General features: G+C 39.2%; 1 protein-coding gene across 4 annotated transcripts in view; it reads left to right on the forward strand.

Annotated features, from left to right (window-relative positions):
• The window catches only part of OSBPL3 (oxysterol binding protein like 3), a 2,414,360-nt gene that overhangs the window by 621,574 nt on the left and 1,774,402 nt on the right, over nucleotides 1–18,384 (forward strand). For all 4 annotated transcript variants that reach the window (XM_044066857.1, XM_044066855.1, XM_044066859.1 and 1 more), the window contains exon 3: nucleotides 4,178–4,256. The gene's annotated coding sequence lies outside the window, so the exon portion shown is untranslated. The remainder of the gene's footprint in view (nucleotides 1–4,177; nucleotides 4,257–18,384) is intronic.

Below are 18,384 nucleotides of genomic sequence, written 5' to 3' on the forward strand. Positions count from 1 at the left end.
CCTGGTCAGATCCGACCATAAAGTAATCACCATGGAAATCTAAATCTCACCTCCCCCCCCCCCCCCCCCGCAAAGGTAACCACCTTAAAAATTTCTCCAAAGCTGACTTTGGGCTACTAAAAACAGAGGTGTCTAACTTCACGGCACCCATGCCAATGGAAAAGAGCTGCATGACTGCCAAATCATACACCAATGCACTGTACAAACATGTACATAAATGCATGGAACTAGCCATACCCAACAGAACCAAGACGCTCTCCTCCAAAAAAGGAAGCCAGTCTGGTGGTCCCCTGCCAGTAATAAACTCTACAACAGAAGGAAGAAACTGTTTCAGAAAAAGGAGTCCCAAGACTGGAAAAAAATTCCCTTATTAGCCTCAACAAAAAGTTGAGATCCCTCAGCAAATCCTCCAAAGCCAGCTATGAATGCAAAATTGCAGCAGACACTAAAAACAATCACAAAGCCTTCTATAGTTATATCAAAAACCTCCATAACAATACCCAGACTTGCTCTGAGTTACTGCACAACGGTATCTCCTATACTGAGCCAACAGATATTGTCAACATACTGGCCGACAGATTCAGTGCCAACTTTACAACCCCCCCCCCCCCAGGACCTATCACAATACTGGAAGAATGCCAGGCACCCAGCATTACTGCAGCACAGATTAAATCTGCATTGTCCAAGGCCAAGAATACAGCTTCCATGGGACCCGATAATATCACTGATTACAAAGCAAACTGGCACCATATCTGTGTGCCCTGTTCAGTTACAGCCTCACCTCAGGCATTGTCCCTACCAAATGGTGCACTGCTACAGTCTTCCCACTCATAAAGGGGGAGTGACTACAAACCCTGGGAATTATCACCCCATTAGCCTGATGATTCTGATATGTAACGCTATGGAGCGCATCGTTGTGGACCTGATTAACAAAGATATAGGAAATCTCCAAACTCTAGACCCATGCAATTTGGCTTTGTGAAAGGGAGATCATGCTTGCCCAACCTGGTTGACTTCTTTGAGTCAGTCACCAGGGCTGTGGATGAAGGTAAGGCAAGTGCATACAGCCTACCTCGATCTGGCCAAGGTCTTTGATACCATTCCTCACTCAGGAATTATTGATAAACTCACCAAACTAGGCATCAACCCCTATATCACTAGGTTGGTTGCAAATTGGCTCACAGATGGAATACACAGTGTGAAAGTAGTGGACTCCAAGTCAGACTGCTGACCAGTCATGAGTGGAGTCCCACAGGGATTGGTTCTGGGTCCTCTCCTGTTCGGCATCTACTTCTCAGAAGTTCAGGCCAACAGAAAGGGACTCTGGCTGACCAGGTTCACAGACTACTGTAAGCTGAGAGCCATTATTCACTCCCCAAGTGATACAGACATCTTACAGACATGCTACAGAAAGGCCCCACTGAGACCAATGATTGGTGTCGAAACCATGGCTTTAAGCTTAATGCCAAAAAATGCATAGTTATCGCCTTTAGTAAAAACTCAGTTCCCAGTAATTACCACATCAATAGGAGCCCACTGAATACTGAAGGCATTATAAGAGATCTGGGGATGCAGGTTGACAGCAATCTCTCCTTCGACCACCACATTGCCACTGTGGTCAGAAAGTCCTTCTGTGTGGCACATCTCATTACCAAGGGTTTTGATCCAGGAAGACAGAGGTCATAGTCTGTCTCTACTCTTCCCTCATTAGACCAATCATTGAGTATAATGCCCTATTTGGCGTGTACCTTTCTAGAAACCTGCAGCAGCTGGAGAGGCCACAGGAGTACATCACAAAGAGGCGTGTAAAGGCTACAGGGCCTTTAGCCTAGTACACACCTATGAACCTAGATATATATATATATATATATATACATATAAGTATATATATATATATATATATATATATATATATACATGTGTGTGTGTGTATGTATGTATGTATATATATATATATATATATATATATATATATATATAAAACACACACGCATATATATGCATATCTTTGTGTGAGTATATGTTTTGCCTGCTATATATCACAAACGAAAATCCCTTAACATTAAAATATTGAACTGCAAAGACCAAAACTCACAACTTGGTAAAGTGCACAAAACAAAAAAATCATGTTTTATGTAGGAGGGCGAGCCCCCTGCACCTCCCACACCCTTGCTGCTTATATGTATCAACTCTGAGATTACAGTACAGTAAGTTGTTGCGTCTTTCGGCTTTCCATGGTTAGGGGTCGCCAAATCACAGTCCCTGTTCTACAGTGGTCTTGCCCAACCAGCTACTGATAGAATAATTCTAAACTACATGCCTTTGATAAAGTAAAAGGAATATATATATTTATATATATATATCTATACATATACATATATATATATATATATATATATATACATGCCTTTGATAAAGTAAAAGGAATATATATACATATATATATATATATATATATATATATATACATGCCTTTGATAAAGTAAAAGGAATATATATATTTATATATATATATCTATACATATACATATACACACATACATATCCATAAATATATAGACATACTCACATATGTATTATAGAGTTAACTCTCAGTTAACCAGCACCGATGGGGATTGGTAGATGCAGGATAACTGTAGTTTCTGGTTGCTTGAGAGTTACTATTAAAAATAATCCTGACTAATACTGTACCCTATACTATTTGTTTGGTTTGACTTGTTCTCAGGTTGGGGAAAGAGGGAGTTTATTCATATCTTCCTTTTTAAAACTCTAAACCTCTAAAAATGTAAGGTATGTTTCCGTAGGGGGGAAACAAAGTGCAACACATGAAAATTGTACTGTATTTCTTCGATTTTTTTTTTTTTTTTTCTTGTTGCTTGAGAGTGCCTGTTGCTTGAGTTTCGGTTAACTGCGAGTTTACTGTACACACATAAACATATAATCTCTCTCTCTCCATATATGTGTATATGTGTTTGTGTCTTTAGGGGTATACAGAGTTTTGGGCTAAGGGATAAAGGTCTACCACCTAGAAACTTCCATCTAAGAAGGAACAAATAAGGTATTAAGAAACTTTCATCTGTCTGTCTTTTGTCAGTGGGTTGTGGATAAAAAGTTAAGTTGAAATAGAGACGGTCCTTTTGTAGACAGGATGATTTATTGACGTTTATTCCTGGTGGTGCTGCGGTAGCATTGTCGCCTTACAGTAAGACATTGTCCGGTTCGATTCTCAGCTAGAGCGTCTTCTGCATGGAGACATGCATGAATGGGCGTACCTTCGTTGAAGGTTGTGCATCCGGCCTGGCAAGCCGGTACGTAAAAATTAACTGCCGATCATTAGGTGACTGGAGTTCCGCTGTGGCGACCCCTAACCGGGAAAAGCCGAAAGACACAAACACATTTCTACCTCAGTGGGATTGTGGGTGGGCTGACTATAGCGTGATGCAGCATGAACTGTATGTTTGATAGGATGCGGTGGCAATTGAGGTCAGAGATTTACAGCTGCATTTAACAGCATCTCTTTGGAAGAATGATACAAAGTCAGTCTTGGTGACATGAGTCGAAAAGTAGTTCATTAAGGAAGGGGCCATGAGAGTAGGGCACTGCCCTTCAGTCAGTAGCTGGCTAGTATTGTGTATCAAGTTCAGAGCAACACTTTGATATGGAGTTGTGTTACTGAGACATTGGTATTTTGTGAGGCATAATTATTTTGAGCCTTACTGGTGGAAGTGTTAATCTTTTGTGGATTTAGGTTAATAGCAGGTGAATACTAACAGTCACTGACCAGAGTAACAGACTTTCAACCTATGTCAGCAGCCCTACCTGAAATGTACTGTTAGTATATCTTCTGTGATGAACATACAGTCATTTGTTTGGTGAGGGGGGAGAAAGACTGATGCATGTGATATGCAGCACGGGGGAACCTTATACGCCCATTCTGCAATAGGAGGCTCTCTGTGGTCTGGTAAAGCTAGCTGAGAACTTTTCAGTTGTCTTGCACTGCTGGGGAAAAGAGTTTGCATTCTCATTGAAAACATGAACATCATCACTGATAGAACTGTAATGTGTGTTGGTTGTGTACAAAAGTTATTTTCATTGTTTGAAAAGTTAATTTTTTAACAAATTAGGTTGTATGTAATGTGGTTTTTGCTATCTTGTTTTTCACTTTACTCCTTTGCAGATTACATGAATTCCCTCTAAGGAAGCCAGCAGTGTGTTTCCCATTGTATTCAAGGTGAAATTTCAGGAGTTTTCCAGTGGTAAGTACTCCAGCATGGTGCATAGCTTATACATTAAGCTATGTATTTTGTTTAAGTTACAAAAACTGCTTGAAGCTGCACTGGATTTTCTTGAGATGTATGTAAAAAGGTTTTGTTTTATCTGTTATTGGTTTCTGATATCATCAAATTACTTTTCTTTTCTTTTTTTTTCCCCGAACACCTTTACTGAATTATCACTTGTGACATAGGCAAACTTACATTTATATAGAAGTAATAAAACCATATTAATAAGTTCATATTTGCAAACGTTATACATTACATATGTTGCTGTATATCATAGAACCAAGCACCATTACATAAACTGTTCATTTCCTGCCTTCTCTTAAATATTACTCCTCCAAAACATTTTTTTTGCATGTATTGTTCCTACAGTTTCCAATTTTCTATATAATTTACTGCTACTATTTTCTAAAGATCCCACTTCCTGTTCTTTTATCCATCCATCCATCACCCCATTTTTTCCTTTTTTGCACATGGGTTGGGGTGTCAAATAAACAGTGACAATCATCTAGAGCCAAGGTTTACACTGCAGGGTGGCTATCCCTGCAGCGATAGTTCTTCCACACCACAGTCGCATACTTATTCACATGTATGGCCAATATAGTGTGTCCAATTCAGCTACTGCATATCTTTAGAATATCGGAGGAAACTGGAGCACCCGGAGGAAACCCACGCGAACACTGGGAGGATATGTAGACCTTGCACAGAAGGCACTTCCTGTTCTTTTATCTCTGTTACAATATTCACTACTTCATGTATAGTTGGCTTTGATTTTGATTTCCATTTTCTAGTAAAAGTTTTTTTTTTTTTTTTGGCAGCCATCAGAATTAAACTTAACAAAGTCTTACTATGTCTTAGTAATTTAGATCCTGTATCCCAGTTCAAAAAATATATTTCCTTAGTTACACATTTGTTTGCCCAATGTTCCTGACAGAGTACTCTGTAAGGAATTTTTAAAAGTTTTAAAATTCATTGCACTCCGAGAATATATGCTCATAAGTACTTCTTTCTTCTCCATTACACCTCCAACATTTATTTATTATTTATCTGCCATTTGTTTACCGGGAAAGTCCGACTGGACAAAAAAGAGCCCCTTTTCAGCAGAGGCCTGGGGAGGAAAACTCCACGTTACAAAATTTAAATACAGAGTAAACAAAACATAAGGTACAAATATAATACTTACTGTTATAGTAAAACTTTTAAGAGGAAGGCAATACAGTACAGTAAAACAGTTACAGTAAGACATGTGAGAAGTAGGTATTACAACGCATTCTTTTAAAGTACAAAAGTGATTATAGTACAGTTTTAATGATGTACAGTCTTAGTGATAGAAAAGGCATTCTAGTTCAATCTTTTAATGTAGAGATACAAAAGAGAGAGGGGGTTAAGCAGAAAGAGATTGTTTTGTGCTTTGAAGTTAGTAATTGGACAAATTAAAGGATAAAGTGCAGTCAGATAATGTGATGGAGCTGTTAGAGGGAGAAAGGGAGGGAGATTATAAGAGGACAGGAGGCAAGAGGATACATAGTTCAAGTAGGGAGTGAAGACATAGTTATAAAATTTTATAAGTTGTAAAGATATGCTCATAGGACAAAGGCTACATCAGTAAGGAGGAGAAGACAGAAGAGCAGAGAGAGAACAGTTGTAAATGAAAGAGCAGGGAGAGCTACCAAGGAGAGAGAGTACAGAAAATACAAACATAGTCAGTTCCATCTGGGATGGGAACAGGAACCTATACATGAATTGCTTAAGTATTCTTTTAGTAAGGGTTTGAAGGAAGAAAGAGTACTGTTCTGGTGTTGACACGTAGGGGGTTCCAAGCTTTAGCAACAGAGTAGGACTAGAGACTTTGGCTGGAAGAAGTGGAAGGTTTGGAGATGGTGAGGAGCGGTTTGTATCTGGACCTGAGATTTCTGTTTTGGATGTGCTGGTCAAGTAAATGACTGGTGGTTGGACAGTATAGAGGCTTGTGATTAATAATATGTGTGGTTATTAGTTGGATGTAGGAGAGAAGGCTGAGAATTCAAGCCAATTGATAGACTGTAGAGAATTGCAGTGATGTGCTGAGTGTTTAGCATTCAAAGTGAACTTTGCAATTTTGTTATAGCAGCTTTCTAACTTGAGAGGTTTGTAGGTTGTTCAGTACTGGGGGTCCGTAAAATAGAGAGGGTAAGATGTATGATTTGGCTAGTGTAATTTTAGCAGGAGTATTCAGAAAATGCTTATTCCTATTAAATATGCAAAGTTTCTGATGTGTTTTCTTGATGCTACTTTGAACATGTAGGTCAAACTTTAGTTTGTCATCAGTAGTCACACTAAGTACTTTGGATTGGGGGACGATTTCAGTTTTAATTTTATTTAAAGAAAATATTTTGAATGATGTTTTGTCAGAGGTGAGTGATTTGGGATTGAAAAGGAGGAGCTTAGTTTTGTGTGGGTTGAGTATGAGTTGAGATGTAATGAGCCATCTTTCGATTGAGGTGAAAGCAGGCTATGTTTTTAGCTGTAGTTGTGTTAGAGTGGAAGAGGAGCAGATGATGGCAGACTGCTTATTGAATAATAGTATCTTGTCCAGAGGCTGTGTGCATGTCATTGATAAATGTATTAAAAAGTATAAGTCCAAGAATAGATCCTTGTGGGACTCCTATTGTGTTAGGCAGCAGTGATGAGTTAGCCCCTTGCCATTTTACTGACTGCTGTCTGTTAGTGAGGTAGCTGCAAAGCCATTTAATAGCAGGGATGAAATGCTCAGATTGCAGAATTCAGAGTGAAGTCCAGAGTGACGGGCCATATCAAAAGCTTTAGAGAGGTCAAGAAAAAAAGCTGATACCAGATTGCCAGACTCGGTTACTTTATTTACATTATCAGTGAAGGATTAAAGGGCTCTGGATGTACTGTGGCCGGGTTGGAAGCCATGTTGGGTGTTAGAAATCTTGTTATTATGTAGCAGTATTGCTGTAGTTGGTGGTGAATGCATTTTTCTAGAATTTTGAATGAGGGGAAGAGTATGGCAGTAGGTCGTAAATCTGTTACTTTACTTGAATTGCCACCTTCATGCAGTGGGGTGATGTAAGATCTTTTGCATAGGTCTGGAACATGAGATTCTGCTATGGATCTGTTAGTATGAGTACTGATAGGATAGGTTGTGGTGTCAACATCAAGTTTTAGGTATTCTCGGGGGAGATTTATGTACAGATGATGAGCGTGGTTTAAGCTTGAGTAGTAGTTTCTTGATAAGAGATGTAGGGATAGGTTGGAAGGAAAAAGGGGTTAGAAAAGGGGAGGGGTTAGAAGTGAAAGATATTGAAGCTGGATGAGTTGAATTACATTTAAGTATGTTTGGTTGTTGGGAAAATTGTTTTTAGGGAGTCAGTTTGTGAGGTTGGAGGTGTGCAGCAAGGGTTGCGGGTGAGTTTAGTTATACATTCTGTGAAATAATTGTTAAATTTGATAGCAGTTTGTACTGGCATATTTTATGGATAGGGGTTGGAATTCTTTCTAGTTCCTGGGATGAGATGGAAGCCCAGAATTTTTTAGGGTTATGTTTGTAAATGTCTTGAGAAGTAGTGTGGTATAGTTTTTTGTCATAGGTGATTTTTTTTTTTTCTCGGTAACGAAAATATCTATGTAGTTGTAAATCATTGTAATTTTGTTCTTATTCCATACGTGCCATGCTCAGGCTACTTCTTTCATGAGTAGTTTGCAGGATTTGGTCAGCCAAGGGGCAAGATATATTTAATATGTTTTGTTTGAAGTGGGGCAAGAGAATTTAAAATAGTTAAGAATAGTGTGTTGAATTGCTCAACAGCTTCATTAAAGTCTTTCGGCTTTTCCTAGTTAGGGGTCACCACAGCAGAACTCCTGTCCGCTAATGATTGGCAGTGGAGTTTTACGGTGCCGAGTTACTAGCCCGTTGCCCAACCTTCAAAGAAGGCACACTCATTCACGCATGCACCTACCTGCATGTCTTTAACGTCACTTGACCACAGGGAGGACATGCAGACTCCAGACAGAAGACACTCCAGCCGAGAATCAAACGGGAGAACCTCTTGCTGTGAGGTGACAATGCTAACCAAGAAATTGAAGGAAGGACCAGTTTATAGTGTTCAGTGTTTGAATGAAACTATTCTGGATGAATTTTGTAAAGTTGCAGATGGATTTAAATTTGTGGTCTTTATAAAACTGTATGGGAGCCCTAGCTGTATAAGCTGCTGAATGGGTCGCTTAAGGAATCTGACAGTATATCAGATGAGAAGTAGTTAAAAGGGCAAGAGACTGCTATCCAATCCATGATGGATTGTTGAGCAGTATTTTTGCTGTGTCTTGTAGGAGTATTGATGAGTTGGGTGAAGCCAAAGAGATTTGTGCCTCTGGTCATGTTGTTTGATGAGAGAGACTGCCAGTCTATATTAACGTCGCCTAGTATGACTGTTTCATTATGGATGGAGTCTGAAACCTAAAGTAATATTTCCTCAAGATTTGGAATGTTGTGTCCTGGAGGTATGTATATAATAATAAAGCATACATTTTGGACATATTAATTTAAGGATAGAGATAAGAATTTCTGTATTAGAAAAATTGGAAATGGTGCCTAAAAAGGGGGTAACTGTAAAATTGTTTGGGTAAACTAAGGCAATTCTGCCTTTCTTGTGTTCTATCATAACCTGGAGGGAGGATTTCAATATCATTCATTTTAGGGGTTAGCCAGGTTTCGGTGGCAGCAAGGAAGTCAGGTGTATGGTGGTTAATCCAGGCATGGAAGTAGGAGATTTTATAATTTATGCTCCTGAAGTTGGCGATTATTATCCTTAGAGTTTTAGGTTGTTGTTTGTAGTTAACAGTGTTTGTGGGACCTGGATTTGGGTGGATGTCAGGGTATTGAGTGATGATAGAAAGGATGGATTTAGGTATTTTGGGGAAACAATTTGGGACAATGATTACTTTTGCTTTGTAATTTGTACAGCATTTGATTATTTTAGGTTTATAGTATAAGATGTGAAGTGGGAAACAAGCTAGGGGAGATTTTGGAGTAGCTAGAGAGAAACAAGTAGCTGACTGATGAGGTAATGGTACTAGAGGTGTGAGAGGTATATCCTGAAGGAGTGTGAGAGGTATATCCTGAAGGAGCGTGGCATGTGCGGAGATAAAGGAAGAGGTACAGGAGAATAGTAAAGAAAAAGTAGATAACATGACTTAGATGTAATAAAATTGACTAGGATGGATGGGGAATAAATGTAGAAGGGTGATAGTAGATGCAGAAACGAAGAGAATGAAATTAAGTGGCTAGTAAGCTATGAGGTAGTGTTGTGCAATTAACTATTTAGAGTGAAGAGATTTGATTGGACTGTGACGAAATGGGTGGAGACTTAGAGTAAGAGATGTGATACGACTGTGCTTCAGAAGGTGGGATTAATGAAGTATAACTGTAGAGATAGTGGGGGTGGGTGGAAATTGGCGGTAGGTATACCAGGACTGAACTGAGCAATCAGGCATGCAGTTGGGAATGGTAAGAAAAACAACCTGTGAAAACCAAGGTAAGAATGCAAATTATAGTGAGGACTGCAGCTGCTATTACTTTGTAACATCTGAGTCCTTCTATTTTTAGTTATCCTTATGTCCTAAATAAAAGTGGGTATATAATAATAATAACAGGGGAGATAGTGTATTAATCAGGTAAGTTAAGTTATGCAAAGCAGTCCCAAAGCTGGGGAATATGTCAATTAATCAGGGATGTACTGCACTGCTTCTGTTATTTAAAAAGAGAAGAAAAGGGCAAAATGACTGTCAAGGTGTGTGTATGCACGCTGGATCAACACCATCTACTTGCAAGTTATTTAGTTTAGAAAGGTCCAAATTTAAAGCATATTTTAGGGTATATGCAAGCATTTGCACGGTTTTTATTTTTGCCAGTGGCTGCCTAGTTTTTTTGTCCAAGCAAATGAGAAGCTATATCTTGAGGAGATGTACTTGAATGGCTAGCTGTACTGAAAATAGTGTTACTTACCTAAAGAAAAATAAGAAAGGATGTGGTCAGACAAACAATGACTATAGAATGGGGCTAAAAGTGAGATGGACCGGTTGTAGGAAGCAAGGGTATGAAAGGTATAGATTGATTTATGGGAGTCAGTGACTTAGATTTGAAAGCTTAACACAGGAAAGTACAGAAAGATAGATAGAAAAGTATGGGAGCAAAAAAATAAGGATAGAGAGGGTAGGAGGAGTTACCAGAAAATGTAGTACTAGAACAGGAACAGTGTTTAACGGATAATATAAAACAGTTAAAAAGCAGCAGCAGTTTAAAAGGTACACAGTTGAGCACGTTTATCTTGTAAACAATTGAAAATACTTGTTACAGTAGAGAAATGTAAGATCATTATTCATAAGCTATAAACAGAGATAAGGCAGTGTTATATTACATCATACCATCACACTTATGGACAAACACTGGAGGCAAATAGTGACAGAAATGGCATTAAAACAGCTTATTCAGCTTTAAAGATGTATGGTGGTCCTGTTCAGTAACATGTCATTACAACAGGGAATTATTGGAATAGGAAGGGAGCTTCAACTCCATTATGTAGGCAGATGCTGTTGCCCAAGTTCAGTAAAAGCATGAGGCCGCACAACAAACTAGCTTAGCATGGACAAGTCCTACCATACCACTATCATATTTTAGCTAAAGTTCTAACTTAGTAATCCAAGAAACTTAGCACTACAATATCTTAAAACAGCTTGGAGTAAACTAAAGATAGGCTATAAGTTGCACTGAAAATTAGAGTTGCAGTGTAACTGAACTAAACAATCAGGCATGCAGTTGGGAGTGGTAAGAAAAACAATCTGTGAAAATCGAGGAAAGCTTGCAAATTATAGAGATGACTGCAGCTGACATCACTTTGTAACATTTGAGTCTTTCTGTTTTAGTTATTCTCCTGTCCAAAATAGAAGTGAGTATATAATAATAACAGAGAAGAAAGTGTATTAATCAGGTAAGTTAATTTGTGCAAAGCAGTTCCAAAACTAGGAGATAAGCCAATTAATCAGAGATGTGTTGCTCTACTTCTGTTGTTTAGAAAGAGGAGAAAAGGTAAAAGAGACCATCAAGGTGTGTGTATTCACATTGGGTCATTACCTTTACAAAGTTCAAGTTAAAGTTAAGTACAGGTGTTGTGAGTTTACTTGCAAGTTGGTATTTAGTGTAGAAAAGTCCAAATTTAAAGCGTACTTTAGGGTCTATGCAAGCTGTTTCATGGTCTTAATTTTTGCCAGCGGCTGCCTCATTTTTTCATCCAAGCAAATGAGAAGCATTATCTTGTTGAGATGTATGTGAATGACTAGCTGTACTGAAAGTAGAGTTAAATATACAGTAGAAATGGCCAGCATGCATGAAACTGCAATGCTATATCAAGGGGAAAACAACCATGCAGGGGAAGGAGAGGAAATCGCAAAGATGGAGAATCCACCTAACAGATGATTTTCCATTTGCCATCTATCTGAGGAAAACTTCTTTGGAGTCTGTTTGAGGTATAAAAGTAGCTACGCAAACACGTCCATGCAAAAATTCCAAATCTTCAAAATTTTGTTGCTTATTTGGGAGCCATATCTATGTCATCCCATTGTTTCTTTGTGAATTACATATCTAATCTCCCTTCCCAATCTTTTCTAACCTCTTCTGATTAATTCCTATATTTATTGTGCAATATTTTATATGCCTTACTAATTATCCTTTTTTAGCAGCAGCTTTTGTTGTAGATTCAATTAAAAAAATCAGCCAGTGCAAGTCTTTCATTTAGGATTCCCCTGTCCCCTTCTCATTGTCTATATTCTGATTCAATCACTGATAAGGAAGGCAATCACTAGCTTTCAATTCAAATGTCTTCTTGGCCTCTTCCAATTCTGTTACCTTTCCCTCTCTAATTGTTTGTTCCCAATACCTTGGTTCCTTTGCCAGCATCCTCTGGTAAATTCCAGCCCCCTCTTGCCTATTCTCTGTACCACTAATTGCAGTTATCCCTATCAGCAGAATCCCCTGTCTCCATTTCCATGTAGCTTAGTTCTTAGTATACTTTCTGCTGTTTTATGAATTTAATGTACATCTCTCTGTTATTTGCCTTAAGGATCTGTATCCTAAATCCCACTTTCGTTATTTCTTGATTTAACCCCTGCTTCATCATCATCATCATCATCTTCCCCTTTTAGTTGTAGCTTTCTGCATGTGTTATGTGTAAGAGTCTTAACTGTCTAGCTGTAAAATATACTTTCAGATCAGATAATCCAAAACCTCCTCCTTCTATTGGGAGGATCATCCATTGCCATTCTTTTAGCCACATTAGCCACTTGACTCTTGCCCTCTTCCCCTGCAAAATAAAATATTTCAGCTCTTTATTAATTGCTGTCTACATCTTCTCTGATTGATAAAAATATGCCCAAATGTGTATATAAAACTAAAGGGACTAAAACATTTTTACTGCTTGTATCTTGCTATCCATATCCATATCCATAGGCAAAAGCATCACATTTCTCAGTTTTTATTATCATTTTGTTTAGTCTCTTCCCACATATCCTTAGCTGGCATAACATGGTCCTTTTTAATCCATACTACTAATTATTTCACTTTATCATGTCCCCGTAAATATAGGTATTGCTGAACAATTCATGTGCAGGTTCATAGTTTATAGCTATAGCCTTTGTTTTAGCTTCATTAATTTTCCATGTAATGCCCCACCACTATCCCAGTAATCAAGGAGCCTCAGTCCTCACCACTAGCACCAGTGGGGGACATACATTGGGAGGATGACAAATTACACACACAGTATTTCCAGATGCAGCTCTCTGCATCAAGTGCAATTTCCTTTAGGAGCACACAGCGACCACAGTCAGTCATGGGCTGGTTTCTCTCCCTTTCTCCAGATTCCCAGTATAGTTATAGAGTTGAGATCTCAGCTGAGTGACCAAGCCAAGACCTCCAGCACCCTCTCTGTCCAACCAGTACTTGTGTCCTTGCCCAAGTAGCTGACACACACAAACTGTTTGAGGTTTGATTTACACACACACACACACACACACACACACACACACACACACACACACACACACACACACACACACACACACACACACACACACACACACACCTAGGAAAGGCTGGCACAGGTTTACTAGCTATGCCCCCTTCTGCCAGGCTATAAGGTAGTTTCCCCTGCCACCAGTCACTCCTTATCAGCTACTTTAAGGCCCTTAGAAAGGGTGTCCAATTTTACTGTGTAATGTTACTGTTAATACAAATGGCAGTTTGACCAAGAGCAAGGCTATTAGGAGTGGCCTATACAGTGTCACCAAATAAATAGGTAAGTAGCCTTACAACTTAAATATCTCTAGACAGATCAGCCACAATGAAATATTTAAATATGTTTAATAATAAATAATAAATTAACAAGAAAATACTCAAAATAACAGGAAATATTTAAAACAACATTGCAGGACAGTCTCAAATAAATAAAGAAAAAACATCTAAATTAAGCTTTGCTATATTCCTGACTGCATCTAAGAGCATTACTATACCCTAATAACTTAATTCAGAGCAAGGTAAATGTGTGGTGAATGGGTCTTCTGGTCAGGTCCAAGACAGACTACAGAATGCTCAGTCACTCTAAGAAAGTTCTCAAATTAATATCTCAAATATTACTGCTGGGATAGCTTGCAGAATGACCTCATTTCTTGTCATCTGACTCTGTCCCAGGTGGAACCCCCCCCCACTGGAAGCTAGAAGTATTTAGCATCTACCTGTGAAAGTACATAGGGGCTTTCCTGTAGATCTTTGGCAAATGGTGGAAGTCATAAAACAATAAAACACTTCCAAGACAATACAGAAGGCTCCCTAGTTTTAGACATTGTGTCTCTTGCTGCACTGAAACTGAAATATAACATCTTTTTATGGCCAGGCCATAAAGTAATTTAATTTCAGCTATTTTTCTAAAGTTAAAGTTTCCACTGTTAAAATATATACATATAAACAGTTACAATAGTGCAGGTACATTTCTGTTCTATTTCAGTAGGGTATGCTGTGGTTATATTTTAAGCACTTTGCAAAATACCTCTTCAGCACACGTCTGCACAAACCATGTTATATGACATACAGCTCCAATACATTTGTAATATAAACATCTTATATGAATCGTGTTGATATTCACAAATGGCATATACTTATTTACAAAATTCCAGATAGCTGGACTGGCAGTATCTTCTTTTGTGACATCCGGAAAAAAACCTGAAACAGTCTCAGATTGTTCTTTAATGCTTGAGATGTTCTTGTTTGGCTCCATCAAGTAGAAAATAATATTATCTACAAATAGAGCCAACTTTTCTTGAACACCATACCAATTGTATCCTTGAATTTGTGGGTCCCTTTTTTAATTTGCCAGTGGTTCTAAATATAGCACAAATAAAGGGGGAAGAGGACACCCCTGCCTTGTTCCTCTGTTCAGACACAGCTTATCAGAGAGAAACCCCCCAGTTTGATTTTTGCCTCTGATCCCTTGTATATCCTTCTAATTAGCCTTGTTATCGTATCAGGAAATTTAAGTGTTTCCATTGCCCAACTCATAAAATCCCAGCTTTCTCTGTCAAATGTTTTCTCTACATCAAGACCTACCAACAACAGTGGTATTTTCTTATATTCTCTTTCCCTCTGGATCTTGATTGATCTATTAATGTTGTCAAATGTTTGCTCCCCCTCCACAAAACCATATTGGTCCTGTCAATTTTAGCATTACCTTTGCCATTATTTTAGCCATTATAGACATAAACACTTCATAACTATGGTTTACAATTTAAATGGGTCTATATGAGGCTGGATCAGGTGGGTCTTTACTGCCTGTAGGTATTAGCACCCACCACAGCTTTTTCCCAGGATGTTGGTGCCTTCACTTCTTTTAAAATACGGTTAAAAAAACTCTTCCAGATCTTTATCATTTTCTTCCCTCCTAGCTTCCAAATTTCTACCTGAATGCCATCTATTTCTGGAGGCTTTCCTGCAGATTGGTTATACATTGTTTCATCTTCTCCTATTTTAATTGTTAGTTTTTGAGCCTTATCTACCTCTAACCTTGACATATTTAACTCTTTTACAGATATTTCCATTAGTGATTTCTCTTGATTTCCCCACTCTTCTGCTTTATACAAATTTTCATAAAATTTCCATAATATCACTAATATCTCTATAGGATCTCTAGTTATTTTTCTTGTTATAGGCTCCTTAAGTTTGCCAACAACCCTTTCTACTTTCTGTTGGCTAAGTCATTGTGCCAAAAGTTTTTGTGCTCTGGAGTTATTAACAAAAAGCAGTTGTTTAACAACAATCTTTCTGAAGTCATGCATATCATTCAGGTGCTCCTTTTTCCTTTAGTACTCTGCAGTTGCCCGTCTTGCTCTGAGAGGTTACTCTTACTTTTTGTAATATTTTAACCTTTATCAACCCTCTAAGTAATTCTTAGTGTCCTTCTATTCAGTGTTGCTGTATTCTTTACATATGGGTAGTATTCTGCTATTCGACCCAACATCCGGCTTGTATACAAAAGCTTCAAGCTGCTAACCTGTATGTGGGATGTCACACACAAGCTCCTAGAATGTCAGCAGTAAAAGTGATATCCGCACATACAATCATCAGAACTTTTTCACTGCCATTCGGAAAGGTTGACTCATACATTTGGTCTTCCATTGGAAACTGCGTTTTTGTATTCAGCTTCAGATAAGTACCCCGTTGGGGATTTATTTCATTGCTTCTGCCTTTTGTTATTGTTCATGTCATCCAGAAAGGGCAAGTATAGGTATGGATGGCAAATTTATTTATTATTTATTTAACATATGTTAACCAGTAAAGTCCGACTCGGAATGAAGCCAATTTTCAGTAGAGGCCGAGAAGAAATGCTCCAGATGCATGTCTTTGAACGTGGGAGGAAACCGGAGCACCCGGAGGAAACCCACACGAATGGAGGGAGGATATGCAGACTCCACACAGAAGGCACTCTAGTGAAGAATCGAACCACAGAACCTCTTGCTGTGAGGTGACAATGCTACTGCTGCACCACTGTGCCGTCCGGTCCAAATTCCACATAAGGATGGTCACGAGCTATGCTTGTTTTGCTTAGGGCCTACCCACGACCATCACTCCTGTTCTATCTGCCAGGCCTTCGTTCCTAAAACTTTACATAGTCATCTGTCTGCCTTAAGGCTTTGGTTTTCTAGATATAGGTTTAAGCATTTGGCTAGGGAATCGATGGAAGCTTCTGTGAGTTCCTCCAAGCCATCCTTGAAGAGGAAGGTAGTCAAAAAAGCTATGGCTGAGTCCTCTTCGGCTGCACCATCTCTCTCTGACGTACCCCTTGAGGTTGATGAAAATCCGGTGGTATGGTCAGAGGTAGGTTCTGTCTCTCCGGCAGGAACCACAGTAGAAGCTGCTAGGAGTGGGGATCCAAGCATGTCAGAGGCTATGCAGATATCCGGTTCGGATGATTTGGGGGAACCGTGGCTACTTGTTTTGGCGGACTCTGGAACTGTTCCACTCCCCTTGCAAAAGGAAGCTCCGGCTGTTAGGTCTGTATCTGCCCTTCTTCCTGCCCTAGAAAAACCTGCCAGAAAGAAACAAAAAAGTAAGCATTCCACAGTGCCTAGTACTCCTACGTCGGACTGGGAGGTTTTTCTCTCAGGTTCTTATTAAGGCCTTGATGGCCCTCAGGCCTATGACTTCAGTCTCTTTTATTTCTGGCCCTGTCTTCTCCTCTTACCTGTGCTGCCATTGGGTTCCCAGGAGTCTTTTTAGACCCTTCCAGTTCAGGACTCTGATTCTGAGGAGTCTTCCTTAGATGAAGACACTTTAGCTTACGCCACTCAGACTTCTTCCCCCTTGGAATATGTTTCTCCAGAGGAAGAGTCCAGTGGGGGGGATTCACCAATAGAAGAACTCTCATTTGGGGAAACAGTTAATAAGATGAGGGAATTCCTTAAGTGGGATTCTTCCCAAATTTCAGAGGAACAAAAGAAATACTATGACTTACTTCAAGTGTAGGCCCCTGCACCTGCTGCTGTCCTTCCTAGATGCCTTTGCATCAACTTCCAAGACCCCAGATTCACAGGCACCAGCTCCTAAAAGACCTGACCATTTCTCTAAGGTCCCTGAGGATTGCAAATTTTTAAGTGCCCTTCAGCAGATCCTGGTGTGGTTTCTATCACCTCAGATAAATCCTCTCAGGTTGTTCCTTCCACAAAGTTGCTTCCCTCACATAAAGAAAGCAAAATTTTAGAAAGGTTAAGAAAGAAGGTTTACACCTCCTCCACCCTGGCAATTAGAGCCATTAATTACCAGACTCACATGTCTAGGTATTCTCTAGCTTTGTGCTCTCAAGCTTCTCAAGCTTTTTCCCAGCTTCCTGATTCAGAAGCTAAGTCCTTATCTCTTTCTCTCTTGGCTACATCTTCACAGGTCACTAGACATTCTGTTAAGTGCAGGTATGATGCTGTTGAAGCTTTCACTAGAGCTGCAGTTTCTGCTTCTGTTCTTAGGAGAAATTCTTGGTTGCATCTTCAGGCTGTCCCAGATGATATCAAATCAAAATTGCTTGATGCTCCCTTGGACAATTCTGCTCTTTTTGGTAAGGCTGCTGCAGAACTTTTTAAAACTTTGAAGGAAAAAGGTAAGGAGCTCCAGGATTTAAAGCACCTGTTAGTTTCTCTGATTCCCAAATTTCATAGGAACTTCCCTGCTAAAACCCCTTTCATTAGGAAACCCTCTAGGTCTTCTACTTCTACTGCTCTCTCTGGTTCTAGGGCACGTAAATGTGTTAGGAGACCTCCTCGGGTCTGTATCACATCATCGAACTTGTATAAGTTCGAACTATGTAATATCGAACCCAAAAGTCCAAAACCACACAATAGCGAACATACAGAACAGTGATTTTTTTCCCCCAGGGGAAATAAATCGCTGTTCCCTAACAAAAAAAAAAAAAAAAAACATAAACCTTAAACTAAAACTGAAATGGGGGGGGCTTTGCCCCCACCCCCTACATAAATATATCAACTCTGAGATTGCACCACAGTGGAGGAAATAGCAAAGCCC

This window comes from Protopterus annectens, chromosome 3.part1 (genome assembly GCF_019279795.1).
Source record: "Protopterus annectens isolate FY-2018-M chromosome 3.part1, PAN1.0, whole genome shotgun sequence".
In the NCBI taxonomy this organism is placed as follows: Eukaryota; Metazoa; Chordata; order Ceratodontiformes; family Protopteridae; genus Protopterus; species Protopterus annectens.